This window comes from Miniopterus schreibersii (genome assembly GCF_964146895.1).
Source record: "Miniopterus schreibersii genome assembly, chromosome: 12".
In the NCBI taxonomy this organism is placed as follows: Eukaryota; Metazoa; Chordata; class Mammalia; order Chiroptera; family Miniopteridae; genus Miniopterus; species Miniopterus schreibersii.
Genome location: NC_138112.1, coordinates 24,981,364 through 24,998,213, shown reverse-complemented (window position 1 = coordinate 24,998,213; position 16,850 = coordinate 24,981,364). Strand labels below are relative to the sequence as shown.

Genomic DNA, 16,850 nt, shown 5'->3' with positions numbered 1-16,850 from the left:
ATTTTCATAATGTAAGAGCATCAAAGTGATATGAGAGACTAGAAGTGGCCCATCAAACTGATGAAACTAAAATACCAGTCCCAGGCATTTTCTTTGTTGGAGCAATTTTAGGCAAGTCCTATATATTGAGACATAGTGTATATACATGATTAACAAAAAAAAGATTAACATTTATACACAATATAATATTTTATATATTACATATACCCACACTGAAGGTGTCTTCCTAATATAGCTAAATTAATTATTTAACTCATTGAACAAATGTCTGTTAACTATTGAGTGGGAGAGACTAATATGACAAAGAAGTGCAATGACGTACATTGATAATTACCCTCATTATCTTTCATTGAGCACCCATTATGCACCAGGCATTTATTCTTTAACTCATTTAACAAATATATACAGCATGTCTATGCTACAACTCTATCCTGAGATTTAAATATTCAAGAGAGAACAAGGCATACATGTTCCCTGTGCTCATGGGGCCTACAGATCAATACTCTAAAGGTGACTGTAGCCTGAACCTGATGAATGCAAAGAACAATAAAATGAAGGGTAAAAAATGTTGACCATGTGAAAGTGCGGCTGGAGCATAAAGAATAGGATGGACAGTGGCGCAAGATGAGGCTGGAAAGCTAATAAAGGGCCAGGCCACATAGGATCCAGTTTGAATGTTAAGTGCAACAGAAAGCCACTGAGGAGATGCAAACACGTTATCGGCACAACTCAATGTTAGAAAAGAGCGTTCCAGCTGCTCACTGTTCTGGATAATGGACTGCAGAAATCTGATTAGGGGACTCATACTAATCTAGGTAAGGATGATAGTGGATTGGCTATGACTTGTAAGAGTAGATACACAGAGAGGTAGAGGAGTCAGGTATATTTTGCAAGTAAAATGAACTGAGCTTTCTGATGGACTAGATGTGGACACTAAGGGAGAGAGGAATCAGGGTCTTCTCTTCAGTATTGAGTCTACAAAACTAGTATATTTAGGTACCATTAAAATAAATGCAACAGACTGGTACAGAAACAGATGGGGGCACAGGGAAACTTAACAACTTTCTTTTGAACACGTTAAATTTGAGATGTTTTTGAAGCATCCAGTAGCAGGTGTTAAACAGGAAGGTAAATACATGAGGCTGGACCTAGAAGACCATTTTGGGTTGGAGATGTAAATTGAGTGCCACCAATATATAAAATCTTTGGGGTGAATACAATCACATAAAAAAAGAAAAGTGGAGCTGAAAAGTAAGTCCCACAGAGAGGTCAGTTTGTGGAAAAGCCAGTTAAGGAAATGGGGTCAACTCAGAAAGGAGAGAAAGTGAGAACGTGTGATGTCAGAGAAGCCAAAAGAGAATGTCCTTGAATATTTAGAGACCTAGGCAAGGCTTTCATGTTGCAAAGAATAAAATACCTCTCATACCCCCAGACTATATTCTGTGCACATTTTATATCTGTGTCTGTGTCTAGGGGTGTCTCTGTGCCTGGTACATGGGTGTCCATAATCCTCATAACAACCTTTAGATGTAGGTATTATTTTATTATCTCTATTTACAGATGTAATGGGTTTTTATAAGTTAAAAACTAGCCAATTACTTAAAAAATGATGAAGCTGGAATTCATGTCTAAGCCTAGTGTTATCTCTGGCTGCCTTAGTGCCCCTTCCTTCAAGAGAGATATTTACAAAGTCCATGGAAAATGACAATTTGAACTTTCTAGAGATATAGAATCTTATAGGAGTTTCTTTGAAATCTAGAGGGTGAAGAGCATTCCAGAAAAGAGGTGATTCAGCACATAGAAGCTACAAATATATATGATTATCTAGTACAACTGTATTTATACGGCCCTGGCAGCCCCCCACTAGATTAGGGCTCACCAGATTATAAAGCAGTGACACTTCCTAACCTGCCTTGGATACACACAATGGCTATATTTTATTGATAGTAGCTATGAAGTTCAGATACCTGAAAAGTATATCTGGAAATAAATTATGACTTACAAATTAGATAAAAATGTGCTATAACTCAGTTTATTATGAGGTTAAACAACTCATCCTATGTGCTCTCAAAATACAAGAAATTAATAGAACATAAATTCCAAATAGCTTAGTAGGGTATACACTAGCTCTAACAGCATCACTCAATTGTCCAATAACTGTTTATCAAGTAACTGTTCCACACCAAGCACTCTTCTAGGACCTGCAGGTTTAGTTATGAACAAAGCAGACATAGATTTATACCCTCATAGAGTTTTTCAGACAATAAGGAAGTAAAGTATTGTATGCTACACAGTAATAAGGGTTAGAGAAACAATAAGACAGGGAAGGAAGGTAGAAAGTGTCAGATATGTAAGAAAATTTTAATAATGTAGCCAAAGAAGCATAAACTGTGAAAGAAATAATGTAGCCAAAGAAGCATAAACTGTAAAAAAATAAAAAATAAAATAAAATAAAATAAAGTAGATAAATTGCAGGTAAAGGTGAAATCAAATGCAAAGTCCCTGAGGCAGATTTATGCTTAGTGTGTTGAGCAGGAGCAAGGAGACTAGTGTGACTGGAGGAAGTAAAAATGGGGAGAGAGGAAGAAGTGAGATTCGAGAGACAGTAGGATGATGTTGAGTCTTTTTGGACTTTAAAAGACTGTGGCTTTAACATTCTATGAGAGTGATTTTCTGGAGTAGTTTTCAGAAAACTCCATTTGTTGGCAGTGTGCCCTTGGTCACCAACATTTCAACAAGAAAAGGGACATAAAGGCAAAACCAAGAAATCACAGAGGAAACTATTGCAATAATTCAGGTGGGAGAGATAACAGTGACCTGGATCAGGGAGATGGTAGTTATCGGTGATGAAAACTGGCAGAATTCTGAATATATTTTGAAGATAAAGTGAAAGAGTTTGCTGTCAGATCTGACTTGGGCTGTGAAGGAAAGAGAAGAATCAATGAGGACGCTAAGGTTTTCAGCTTAAACAAATAAAAGATGCTGTCACATTGCCTACGGTGGGAAAACTGTGGAGGAGTGGATTTGGGTGGAGATAACAGAAATTCAGTTTTGATGTGTTGATTTTTAGATCCTTGTTAGAAATTCAAGAAGAGACACATAATAAGCAGCTGGATGTAAGAGCCATCAGTATACAGATGTTCTTTTTTATATACCATAAGCTGGGTGAAATCGTGGAGTGGAAATAGAAGAGAAACTAATTCTTGGACTGAGCCCTAGGGTATCCAAATATTTAAATTCCACGAGATAAGAAGAAACCTTCAAAAGACACTGAAAAATATTTTTGAACAGAAACTTTCTCTTTTGAAGTGTGAGTGGTGGGATGAGGGTGTAACGTGAAGTTTTCATGTTATGTTCAGCAAAAGTAAAAAGCAGATACGGTGCTGTTTTCACAGGAAAGATTGTAAGTGGGTGTAAACACATACACAAAGTTCAGAAACCTACACACTGGCATTAAAAGGATGTTTCTGGTTGGTAAAAATTATACATGCATAATTTTTTACTTCTACTTTGTCTTTATGTTTTCTAAGTTTCTAAATTTATTATCAAAATATTATTTTAAGTGTGGGACTGAGGGATCTGACTTCCAGATTTTTACCCCAGTCTCTCCTCTCGCCTCACTTTGCTCTTCCTTGGGAGTCTGCCAGTCAGGTTCAGTGAGTCTCCTCCAGGAATACACCCCTTTTCCCCAGTGGTTTGGTTCATGCTGCTTCTGATCCCTGATCCTCTTAAAGCAAAGGCCTTGATGACAGAGCCTTTAAGATCTTGGGCTTGGGGAAAAGTAGACCTAGTTTGAATCCTGGCACTGCCATTTGTTGGCTGTGTGCCCTTGGTCACTTAGCCTCTCTGAGCTTAATTGGAATGAGAATAGTGCCTACCTTAAAGAGTCTTAATGAGGATTGAATGAGATAATATTTTTAAATAGTCCCTTTATAACGTCTTCCCAGATCTCTCCCCTTGCAGTGTTTCCTCTGTTCTCTGAACTCACACGGCATTTTTATCCATACTTTATTATGACAGTTATTGCTAAGCTAAAATTGTAGTTATTTATGCACAAGTTTTGGTCTTCCAACAGACTTCAAACCCCTTAAAGGTTAAATTTGTGACATATACAGCACCTGATAAAATCCTTGCAAAAAATAGATGCTCAATAAATTCTGCCTAGTGAACAAATAAAGTGAATTGTTCCCACTTGGCCTTCTGGTCAGCTACTTGATTGAGATGCCAAGATAGTACCCCCTGCCCCACCATGGAAAACTGAAAAATAAATAATGAAAAGCCCTCTGTCCAGTGGGTCCAGGCAACAAAGAAGCTCAAAAGGAAAAGCAGGAACTGAGAAAGTAGCAGGGAGAAAGCTTTGGTGCTTCCCACGGCTTTTCAATCTATTAAGGGAAACAGCAGCATAGAACTAGAGGGAGCCCTGTAGGTGATTCAGTTTAACTAAAACCCACAGACATTAAATAATTTTTAGCAGGCCTGGGACCAGAACCCAGCAACAGTCATCTCAAAACCCAGGCTTAGCCACTTTCTACAACTTAGTATCTATCCTATAATTTTCTAAGCATATATTTTATACATAGATTTTTTATTTAAATGAGATATTAGTATAGAGTCTATATCATGATACATTTTAATTCTTCCCTCTATATAATGCATTATAAAGATTTTTTTTCATATTAATTCATTTGGATGAGGAGGGCAATGATAATAATTAAATTACACAAAGCCCTGGCCAGGTGGCTCAGTTGGTTGGAGCGTCGTCTGTACACCAAAAGGTTATGGGTTTGATTCCTGGTCAGGCACATACCAAGGTTGTGGGTTTGATCCCCAGAGGGGGTGCATTTGGCAGGCAGCTGATTGATGTTTCTCTCACATTGATGTTTCTCTTTAAAATCAGTAAGAACATATCCTCAGGTGAGGATTAAAAAAAAAATACACGAAGAGCTTACCATGTGCTCGGTACTATACTTAGTCATGGTTCTGAAATGTCATTTAATTGTCATTAAAAACTATAGTATACATAATTTTATGCATATTTCACAGATGGAGGATCTGGGGTTCAGAGGGATAGAATGGTTTGGCTAAAAATCCAAAGCAGCCCGGCTGGCGTAGCTCAGCGGTTGAGCGTCAACCTGGGATGCAGGAGATTGCGGTTCGACTCCCGGTCAGGACACTTGCCCGGGTTGCGGGCTCCACCCCCAGCAGGGGGCGTGCAGGAGGCAGCCGATCAATGACTCTCTCGTCATTGATGTTTCCCTCTCTCTCTCTCTCTCTCTCCCTTTCTCTCTCTGAAATCAATGAAGATATGTTTAAAAAAATAAAAAAGAATCCAAAGCAAGTGAGAAGCAGAGCTAAGATTCACACTTAGAAAATCTGTTTCTTTTTGACAGTTGCATAGTATTCAAATATATGAGTGAACTAAAATGTATTTAATTATCCCTTATTGTTAGATATTTAAATTGTTCATAAATTTTCTTACTAGTATAAGCAGCGTTTCACTTTCCTTAGGTTTGAAATGCATAATATTGCTGGCATAAATGTTTTCACATTTTATAATCTATCCATTTAGATTTTAAAAGGTGGCATGAACTTCATGCTCAGTACTTGCCCCTTCATCCCACCAATTCTGGGTACCACACAATGTTCTTTCTATGAGGACCTGCTCTTTTTTGCTTTTGTACAAGTTCACAGGTGAGGCCATTTCTCCTTAGCTATCTTGCCACAAGTTTCATTTGTTCATTTATCTACAGTCTGGTAGGAGAAGAAGAAAAAAAGAGGGTAAATAATAATACCATATTACTTTATTTTCAGTGTACAGAATCTTTTTCCCTTATTAATCCTACTTCAATCTAAAACAAAATTATTGCTAAGGAAGTCTGATTATCCCCATTTCACATATCAGGAAATAGAGTCTCCAAGAGAATAAAGTATTTGCTTTAAGTTATAACTCTGAGGTGGTAGGGGTTACAGATTGGTATAAAAAAAAAAATCAGGTTCTTGCTGTAGATAATGGGCAAGAATTAACTAATACAATGATAAAAGCCTTCAAAATGGTATAGATCTACATTCTAATAATATTAAGGCCTTTAGTTCAATCAAAAGTGCAAAATGATGAGAGCTTATATAAATAGTGCAACTTATATAACACATTGGTTCAGGGTCCTATTTCCAGAAGCACTGGACTGCTTTATTCAATATTATATTTCTGAGTTCATAGCATAAAAAATTAATCACTACCCATTATAGAAAATTACAGACATATATCTGATATGCAGAGAAGTATTTTGTCTCAGGTAATAATACAGTCTCATATTGTATCCTAAATGAGTACAAAGAAGAAATAGGGTAGAGTTTTTCATAAGCGACAACTTGCATTGTAACAAGATTCACAGATCATGTTGTCTCTTATTTTCAACAATCTTCTCAGACACTGACCATCTTTCTGGCACAGATGTCTCTTATATAACTTAATCCCCACACAAGCAAATCACACAGCTCAGGACATCAGCACAAAAAGGATTCCTTTTGCCTGAGCAATACCCTCATCCTAAGTAGTCAGAGGTGTCAATACTGCATTTGTCATGGATGCCTTTGATATATTTCCCTGAAAACAAGTGCATCCCAGAGATAGTAGACACTCTGAGGTATAATGATATTGAGAGCTCTATAGTCAGAGGAAACCTCTATTGTCATAGCTATCTCAAGCACACATCTGTGACCTTGTAAACAAGAAAGTCCAGCACCTCCTCTGCTTAGCCCAGGACAAAAAAAAAAAAGCCATATTTTAATTGAAAACCCCTGAAATTAAAAAAGGGCCTTAAAAAATACTGTATGAAAGTTAAATCTGTAATTTTAAGCATTCATTAAAAGGTGCCGGCAGTAGAATAAAGCTCACTAAGTCATTGTAAATCACTGAAAAATACCGGTTTAGTAGCCCATGAAGACCTGAAACAGCTTTCTACAGCAAAGCAATAAAAATGATGTAATCCACTGTTAACTAGTCTCAATTTAATTATGAAGCAGGGATTATAGCCCTTTTCCCATTTTTGCAGCCCTCAGCTGCTTTCTTGTTATTTATGGCATAGCTCTAAGGACTGTAAAGCATTATTGTGCATATTATATTACCTATCATCAGGTGCCTGAAAATGTGGCTTTGCATCTCTAACTCAATCTCTAGTTACTTATTAACTTCTAATACTTAGTGAATGCTTACTCTGTGCTAAATAATGTACTTGTATAAGCATTATTGTAATGTAAGTCTCTCAATGACCCTGTGGGGTCAGTATGATTATTACCTACATTAAATATCTCTAGAAATTGAGATTTAGAGGTGAAGAATCTTGCCAGAAGTCTCGTATCTATAATAAATGGCAGAGTCAGGACACAAACCCAACTCTCTTGGCTCTGAAGCCCACACTCAACATAATCAGATAAGAATGTCTCCCATAGGACCAAATGGGTTATTTGGTTAAACCTTATGCATTGATTACAAAATATTCTGAAGACTCTGCCTTCCATCAAACTCTTATGTAATGCCAATCAGCTACATTCAGAAGCCATACAGACAAACCAAAAAAATCTAGGTAACTGTTTCCTAAAATCATTAGGACAGGGTTTCTCAACCTGAGCTCTGTTGACACTTTGGACTAGACAATACTCTGTTGTGGGGGATGGAAGGCTGCTGTTCTGTACATTGTAGGATGTTTAGCAACATCTCTGGTCTCCAGATGACAATAGCACACACCTCCTCTAGTTGTGATGAATAAAAATGTCCCCAGACTGTGACATTCCTTGCAGGTCAAAGTCATTCCCAGCTGAAAACCGCTGATTTACATGAAACTCATTCTGGTAAGGTCTACATAATCACCAACAAAGAATACAAGTGAGCTAGTCATTTGGATATGTCAGCTCTATAAAGCCTTTTCCTGAAACCTCCTAGTAATTCTAAGGAAAATAGTTTGGAATAAGCTTGTCCTATTCCTTCTTTACTGTGTATCTTGCTTCTGGCTGCATTATCTTTGCTTGCAATTTCAGTTTGAGAAATACAGATTAAACTGTGAGTGTCAAGGATGATATTGCCTTACATTAAATAAGCATAGTTCTGATTATCCACAAATTACAATAAATGAATGTGAGAAGGGCATCCTATGATAGTCTTCACCATTTCAAAGGCTATTTTTAATATAAAGTGCAAAGTTCATTATCATTTTAACAAGATAAAAAATAACTTTATAGTAATTTATAAGTTGGTTTCTCAAAATCTCATTTTTATTTATTTTTAAATATAACATTATATTATCTACTTTTCTTTTGGATTTTTAAAGGGTTCTACCACATTACTGTGTATTAAAACAAATTGATTTTTAAAATATTTTTCAATTATCCCTCTGCAAAGTATTGTAAATGTATATAGGCTGCGTTATCATTGTAATGCTCACTAGTGCCATTATAATTATGAGCTGTTAATTTTTCTCAGAACATTTATGCTCAAAAGTTTAAAGTTAGTGGTCTATAACCAGAGTTATTGTGAAAGCTAATCATTAGGGAATTATTCTTAGGTTTGGAATGTCTGCAAGACCAACAGAATCACACCTACATAAAATACATTTTTTTGCACTTATGTCTTTCCTTTAAATTTCCTGAATAGCTTGACTAAAATAGGAGAAGATATTTGAGAAAGCAATTATGTTCCAACCCACAGAGTTGTTGACAAGGTTAAATTCAATAACATGAAAAAACTAGGGATCATTTGATATTCAAAGATCTGGGCAGGATTAATAGTGATAACTACTATTTCTATATTCTTCATTGTGGGTAGAGCACTTTACTTAAATTTGTGCAATTAATTCATCATAATCGCTCAATGAGGCTAATAGTGTTACAACCTGTTCCCCATTTTAAAAATGAGGAAACAAAGGCAGGGGAATATTAAGTTAACTTGCCCAAGGTCACATAGCTAGTAAGTGACCAAGCTTGGGTTCAAATTTGGACAATCTTGTGCAAGGGTCTGCACTTGTAACCATACCACAACTCACTGGAAACCACAATGAAACAATTTCTTGATGTTTAACCACATCACAGATTAAAGTTGTCTCATGTAATGGAATGGGGGTGCTTGAGTTCCAAAAAATCAGGTGTATATATATTTTTTACTCTTTCCACTTTCCTGTTATGTGACAATGAAAGGAAAAACACTCTGTTGAGCAACATAAAAGAATACATATTGCCTTGTATAATTGTTATGAGGATTAAATAGCATATCTAGTGCTTAGCACAGTGCCTGATGTACTCCATAAATTGTAGTTATTAGAGAAGATATGAGCCTGCACCAAGACTTTTGCTTAGTTCCCCTTCTGATTGAAGGTACATATTATTCAAACAAGATTAGAACTGGTAAAAATCTATATTTTTTTCCTCTTTTCTGTGAAGTTAAAGGAAATGAAAGCAAGACAATGGCATAACACATTTTAGAATTACATTTTAACCAACTGAGATAAGTTAATATGGAAGTGGGCAAAGGAGGGGGAAATGGGGGACATCTGTAAGAGTGGTAACAATAAAAAATTAGGGAAAAAAGTTTTTCAAAAAGAAGATTGTCTAATTTACAAATAGTTGAAAATTTTAAATCAAAATTTAAATGTTTTTCTTCTTTGGTTGTACAAGTACATTATGAACTAAAAAATATTCTTTCAGATGCTCCTGTCTTCTTATGTTCTTCTAAGCTCCACTCATTAATAAAAATAATGACTAAATGCTGGCTCAGGACTAGGATTAATATTTCTTAAATATTAAAAGTGACACATATTTCTAAATTGTAGAATGTTCCTGCTTTGTAGTAATACACCTTCAGTGTATCCAAGCTCCAAACAAACTGATTAGCTTTAGCATATCACCATATATCAACATATATCTATTCATAAAATAGAAGTTAACTTATATTCTAACTCTCTACTAAAATAGCATGGCAAAAATATAAGTAGAAATAGTTAAATGTGTTTCTTTCTTCATCCAATGAGGATGAAAATCCTGGGAGAAAATTGTGTGCAAATAAGTACAATATTTTTCATGATTAACTTTATCTTATATTTTCTACCTGCGATCTCACCTACCATTATTGACATTTAATTTAGTGTATCTATCTAAAATGCTCTGAAAATTCCATAAAAGACAATATAATAACACTCCTAAAAAACCTTCAATGCCTTTTGAAGGGAAATTTAAAAAGTAAAATTAACATCCTTTAGTCATGAAAGTATGTTTGAGACAAATTATTGAACTGAAACATAACAATGTCAATAATCAGAGTAAAAACTAAAAATTGTATATAGTTACTCAGATATTTTCTAAGTCTGTATATTTTGTGCTCATACCTATGAATGAATTTTTCAGTCTTCACCTTGGTATTTGTCAGCATGCCAATAATGTGTACTATTAAGTGATGGCAGAGGCCTGTGTCTATCTATGGAAGTAACGTACAAAACTGGGGAAGTACTTGGATTATTCAAATACCACCACCTCCATTCTTCAAGTAATCTCAATATTCCCTTTAAATAAATGAACATTGGAGAGTTTGATTTGTCTTTGAACATAGCCCACAGCCAAAATATTTTCATGTGATAGCAGAGGTCTAGGGGGTGCAATAAAAATAGCAAGATTATGTATTTTGTCAAGCACAGTGTAAATGACTAGGGAAAGCTTTTCTCTTAAAAGAAGTGGTTATGTAGAAAGTGTTCCAGCCACAGTCTTCTCCTAAGAGGCCTTGGAGGATCTGTCCAGAGTGCTGAAAAGGTTCCCTCTGGAGGAGGCTGGAGACTTTGTGCCATGTGCACTAACCTGGTGAGTTCAGGGAGCAGAATTTTCAAGACCCCAATCAAAGCTCCTTTTAAACAGAAATGACATCCATAAAGGACAGAAATTGTCACAACTGATTCTTAACTGTGCAACTACATAGATATAAAGGGGAAACTAAAGAAGAAAATTTCCTGTGCGTCATGAGGTAAATGATTACAAAGCACACCTAGCAAGACGCAGCATGCCCAAACACTCCAATACTCAAAAGAATGTCTAGAATGTTGTATAACTGAGAAGATTCCACAGAAAACCTCAACTTATTCCCACTGGGTGAAGGGGCTGCTCATAGTACGAGGCAATGCTCACTTGGCTGCCTCACATGGCCAGCGGCCAACATTAAGGATACAGATTAGCTCTGGCTCAGTCTCTAGGGACTCGAAACAATAAAGCAACACGTAGGGAATGAAGGAGAAGGTGGAAGGGAGACTCTGCCTTCCCACTGGCCTGTGATGATTTCTTAGTGGGAGGTAAAGTGTTGGAGACTCTACCTGCCTGGCTCCTCAAGCCTATAGTTCAGCTGCGGCAGAACCAAAACTGCACCTAAATAAGCATGAACGCCTGTTAACCTCTCCTCGATGCCCCTCCTCACAGCACCTGCTCCCGAGTGAAATCGGGGCTGCCAGAAATTCCAGCACCAGTCTCAAAAGCCCTCTAGGCAGTCTCTTCAAGTCCCTTTGGGAGGTCCCAAGTACAGCCTTAGGCTCTGGTCACCGGCTAGCTCGTTGGACTGCCCCGGGCTGGGTTCTTTACCCAAGTCACTGTAGCCTGGGCTCCCTCTTCACCATGCCGCTCCTGCTGCTGCTCCAGGGTAACCAGCAGGCTTTGTGTCCGAAGGGAAAGATACGTGCACGGGGAAGGAAAAAGCGGGAGGGTGCAGACTGAGATTTGGAAAGAGGTTCGATAGCCTGTTTGAAAAAGCTGTGCTTTCAGCACCACCCGCTGTCCCCACTCTTCCGCAGCAGGCGCCCGTGTTGGGGCAGCTAACGGAGCTACTGGGAAGCGACGCTCCCTCCTTTCCCTCTCTACCTGTGCTTCTCTCAATCCCGATCCCTCGATCCCTCGGTGGTTTGGCGAAGCTCAGCCTGCGTCTAAACGTGAGCACCTGGCCTTAGGGAGCGGGAACTCGGGTCTGAAAGCATGCAGATCCCTTTCTCAGCCTTTGCAGCCGTTCCCTCCTTGACCCTATTGCTCTCACCTTTTCTCCCAACAGGTCGCCTGCAAAAGGACCCGACTTCAGTCTCAAGGTCTGGCCACCCCTGCTCTACCCTCCCCCCCTCCCCCAAACCAAACTGTGATTTACCCAGCAAGCCGATAGCGGCTACATCCCGCCCCGGGGACTCTTGGGCGCACGGACACTTAGCAAGCTTACCCCCCTGTTGGCCGAGCAGCAGGAAGTGAGATGCGGTCTAGCTAGCCCCCCATAAAGTTGGGCCTTGTGGATCAGCGGGGCAGAGCTGGCCTCTCCAGTCCAGGGTTTCCCCCCAAGATGATCTTAAGCTCATCTCCTGAGCTCAGTGAGCGCGCAGAACAGCAGCGCTGAGGGCGGCGTGTGCAGCAATGTCCCCGCTACTGAGAAAGGGGAGAAGGGGGAAGGGGAGAGTGCGGAGGAGGGAGGGGTGGTAGTTTGTATTTATAGAGAACAGAGTTCTCAGCACAACTTTTTGGTGCCACCAAGTGGCACAGTGAGTTCCTTTAGGAACACAGACTTTGGGTTGAATCTGGATAAGGTAAACCAGTTCCACTACCAGATGCTCACATGGTGGGGGACTTGGGGGGGACACCTCTAGGACTTGAGATTTCCCATGTGCACCTTCATATCTCAGCACCTGAGGTGCAGATCCCTAAGTTCTAAGACTGAGCTTGTATTGAGGTGGAAGGGCTACCTGTGCCCTCTTCAGACAAGTGCCAGAGGTGTTAGGAATACTGAACAGATGCCATTTGTGGCCTAGGAGTCTAGCGACCCTTGTCTCAAGGTTATCCATTCCCTTCTCCCTCCTATCTCCTCTGCCCAGATTACAGTCTTCCCAGATCTATTTGTAAAATCTTCTTCCTCCATCCTTAGTGCCCAACCTTTAAAGTGGGGTGCCACTGATTTCCCTTGTGTTAGAATATATTCCAATTTATTTCCCAAACCCTCAAATTTAAAGGACTCCACAGCTTGCTACCAAACCTCCTTCTTTAATTGCTACCTTAAAAAAAAAGAAAAAAAAAAGCATGTGACTTTAGGCTGTGTGGATCTGAACCTCTCAGAACAGCACTCTGAACTCCAGGGTCCTTTGGCTATCTGCTAGGTGTCTGATTGTCCTGCTCACCCAGTTCTACAGACCTCCCATCATGCATTACACCAACTGCACAGGCAGGAGCTTGCAAATGCCTTTGATACTGTGAGGGAAAATGCCCTGAAGCTCCCATTATCTGGATTTTCTGGGTGCTCTTCTTTCCTTGTATACAGATCCTCAAACCCATACAGTCACAGGCAGGCACTACTGCATGGGACTTCAAAACCCATGTGGTCACAGGCAGACACGACTGCATGGGACCTGAGTGTCCCAGAACACGGAAGAACATTGACATTTTGCAGATGGAGAAATGGAAACACAAAGGTTAAGGAGCTTGTTCAAGGTCACACATTTCCCTAGAGACCAACCCAGGGACTACCCAGGGTGGAACTGAATGATTACAGTGATACCAAATCTGATTTCCAGGCTCCTGCTCCTTCCTCCCCACACAGCCCATTCAGTCATGTTCGGCTCCCTTCTCTTACCTCTCTCCCCACCTCCCTCTCTCTGACCCCACCCTTTGCCAAAGTTCCATAAAGGAACCCAGAGTAAGGACGTCTTTCTAGTCCCACTTGCAGTACATGAACTTGAGCTTGTAGGGCCAGAGTTGCATGTGCACCCCCTTAAAATGGCCCCCTGTTCTAGAAAACCTCTCCCTCCCAGAATGTACTCACAGAAGTGTCATTTTGGAAATGGAACACTGGCATTCACACCCTACAAGGTCCCCTTTCTGCTGCCTCGTTCCCGGGTGAAACAACAGCAAATGCGTTTACAGCCCCCCAAACACCTAATGGCCTCCGAGATAGAAAAGCCCCCTCCCTTGATAAAAGCACCCCTTTGTGCACATGTATCGGTATGAGAGTGAGAGAGAGAGAGGCGTCCAAATGCCTCCTTTGGTTCAGATCTCTATTTTTTTCCCCTCCTGGGATATTTTTTTAGTTCGTTTTCTATGGAAACGAGACCACTCTAATCCCTCACTCATGCAAATAAAAAGCGAAATGAGCTTCATAAACCTCTCATTGGAGCGAAGCCGCGGTAGCCTGGGATCCAGACTAGAAATTCATGTCTGATCCACACAGCACACGTCCTTGCAGGGTGACTTTTCTAAACTTGCAGGACCTCGTAGCGTCCCTGGCTCCACCAGTTCTCCACCTGCCCACCACCTGCCCTCCTGGGTCCCTGCGCCCAAGCTCCCCCCACCCCCGCCCGAACGCTTTCCAGCCAGTGCTGGGGGAGGGGCTCCGGCGGTACCCGACATCCGTGGTGACTCGAGAGCTGGAAGAAAAGAGAGACCGCGCTGTGCTTACCAGATGCGCGCCCTGAGCCGGCGCCCGCAGCCGGCCGCTCCTCGCGGGCTTCCTGCGCTGCTTTAGCGGCCTTGGCTGCAGCCGGCGCTAGCGGCGGCGAGGCGAGGCGCGGGGAGGCGCGGGGCGGCGCGGCGCTGCAGGCGGCGGCAGGCGGAGCGGAGCAGCGCGGCGCGGGGCCCGCGGCGGTGGCGGTGGCGGTGGCGGTGGCGGTGGCGGTGGCGGTGGCGGTGGCGGTGGCGCTCGCTCTCGCTCTCGGCGCCAGCGCTGGGAGCACGTGCCGCACTCGGGCGGACGCAGCTGGAAGCGGGGCGCGGGGCTGCCTCCTACTCCCGCAGCGCGCGGCGGGGCGCGGGTGAACGACCAGGGCGCAGACCCCGTGGGGGACAAGTGTCTTGAAGCCTCATAGTCTCGGGGTTCAGGAGAGGGTAGCCTCGGGCTCCCTCTGCAGCTACTCAGCTTCCCTCCAGGAGCCGCGGAAGAAGAGCTGTGCGGGGAGGCGTGGGCGGCGTGTCACTCAGAGAAGCTGGGGGAGCAGGTAGATAATCAGCTTCTCTCTGATGGTGGCACTTAACCCCCTGACAACGTTGGGGAGAAGGGGCATCGCTGCTGGAGGGCAGAGAAAATCAGGGAGTCCGGGAGCCCAGATTCAGAGGTGTGAGTGGTTAGAAAGAAGGGTCTCTTTCGTGGCATTACTTATTAATAATGCCATTTTGCATGTCTGCACTTCTTACAAACGATTCTTTCTACATCCATTAAAATTTCTTCCTCCAGAGCAATTAAATATATTTTACTTCCTCAAATGACTTTGCTTCCCTTCTCCTACCACCCCCATAACTCACCAAGATTGTAAAAAATTAATTTTAAAAAATACTGAGTTAATATTTGAATTCCAAAAACACTTCATTTCTGCCTCTGAAAAAGAGACTGGTATAAACGAACTGCATGGCTTAATTTAAAAAGAAGGAAGGCATTGCAGCAATATGATAATTATAATACCCCTTATATTTCCCTAGCTGAACTTTGGGATCCAGATGTTGCAGCAGCTGGGTGGAAGACTAAATGATGAAGGCACTGAAGTTGAGGGGTTTGGCCCCGATGTGTAGATTACTAATAGAGATTTCCCACCAGACCCTTGTAAACGAGGCAAGCTGCTCCTGGGTAGCTTCCGTATTCAACAAGAGAAAGAAACAGGTAAGTATCCACCACGCCTTGTTGATCTTCACAACAGCATCTTTCTTCTCCCCATTTTCACGTGTACTCTGATGGTGGCATTAATTCTTGAGACTCTTTGATCGCAATCCACAAAGCAAGCCTTAGTACTTTGTAAAGAAGCCAGCAAAGCTGTGGTTGATCTTCCTGAATAAGAAAGATGAGAAATATGGTAGAGATGAGAAAAATACCAAAAAAAATAGAGTTCTGAGGAAAATAAGGGGAACTAATGACAAGATGACTGTGGAAATGTAATTAAATCTGATATATAAAATGATGTTAGCCCAGTTGGATGGGGCACTGGCAATGAGGACAAGCTCATAGACTTCAGCCTTGTGTTGGCTGCTTAGTTTTGAGTTATCATGGGACACACTAAGTTCCCCATCCTTCATCATTTAAAACTGGCTCAAAGTACACAGGTGAGTGGACTGAGCTTAAGTAAGAAGGGGTTCTCCTGGCAGCCACTCAGTCATTTAAAGTCTTGTTTCCTACACATATTTCCTTCCCTGCTGTCTCCCGGGTTATGGAGAGGGTGGGCAGAGATAAAACATGTCAGAAATGAAAAACTGCTCCAAAAAGGTAATAATACATGGTTTACCAAGACATGTCTACTTCCTATGCTCTAAAAGCTCAAATGTGAAGAACATTCCCCATGTTGTTCAACAGTGATAATTTCAGGTGTTTGCCTTAGGATGAGCTATTAATAATCAAAATATTGTAATTCTTGTGTACGATGAGAAAAGTTACTTATAATTGGTTTTTAAAACTTGTAATCTTCATTGATTCCTTTCTTTCTCTCACATGTGACAATTTCTCAGGAAATCCTCCTGGTTCTACCTTCAAAATATACCCGGAATCCTACTGCCTCTAACCACCTTCGCAGATATTATGTTTAATCAAACGCATCACCTTTTACCTGGTTACAGCAATAGCTTCCAATGAGTCTTTCAGCTTCTCTTTTTCTGTACAGGCTACTACATTCAACACAGCAGCAGGAGTGTTCCTTGTCAGAAGTTAGCCTAAATCAAAACCCTCCAGTAACTTTCCATTTCCCCAAGTCAAAGCCCACGTCTTTGCTATTACTCTACCAAATAAGTCTCCGCTCCACGGCCTTTCTGACCCATTTCCTGGTACTCTCCCCCTCTGCTCACTCTACTCCAGGCACCAGGGCTCCCTTGCTGTTTCTTAAACATGACTGACACGC

At 41.0% G+C, this 16,850-nt stretch overlaps 1 protein-coding gene across 2 annotated transcripts in view; it reads right to left on the bottom strand.

The window, feature by feature from the left end:
* The window catches only part of GRM5 (glutamate metabotropic receptor 5), a 377,398-nt gene extending 362,507 nt beyond the window's left edge, over positions 1–14,891 (bottom strand). The window contains exon 1 of one of the 2 annotated variants that reach the window (XM_081152626.1): positions 14,438–14,891. The gene's annotated coding sequence lies outside the window, so the exon portion shown is untranslated. Of the gene's footprint in view, positions 1–12,220; positions 12,420–14,437 lie in introns of those variants that run through there. The other variant, XM_081152627.1, reaches the window with a different exon arrangement.
* Between the last annotated feature and the right edge of the window lie 1,959 nt (positions 14,892–16,850).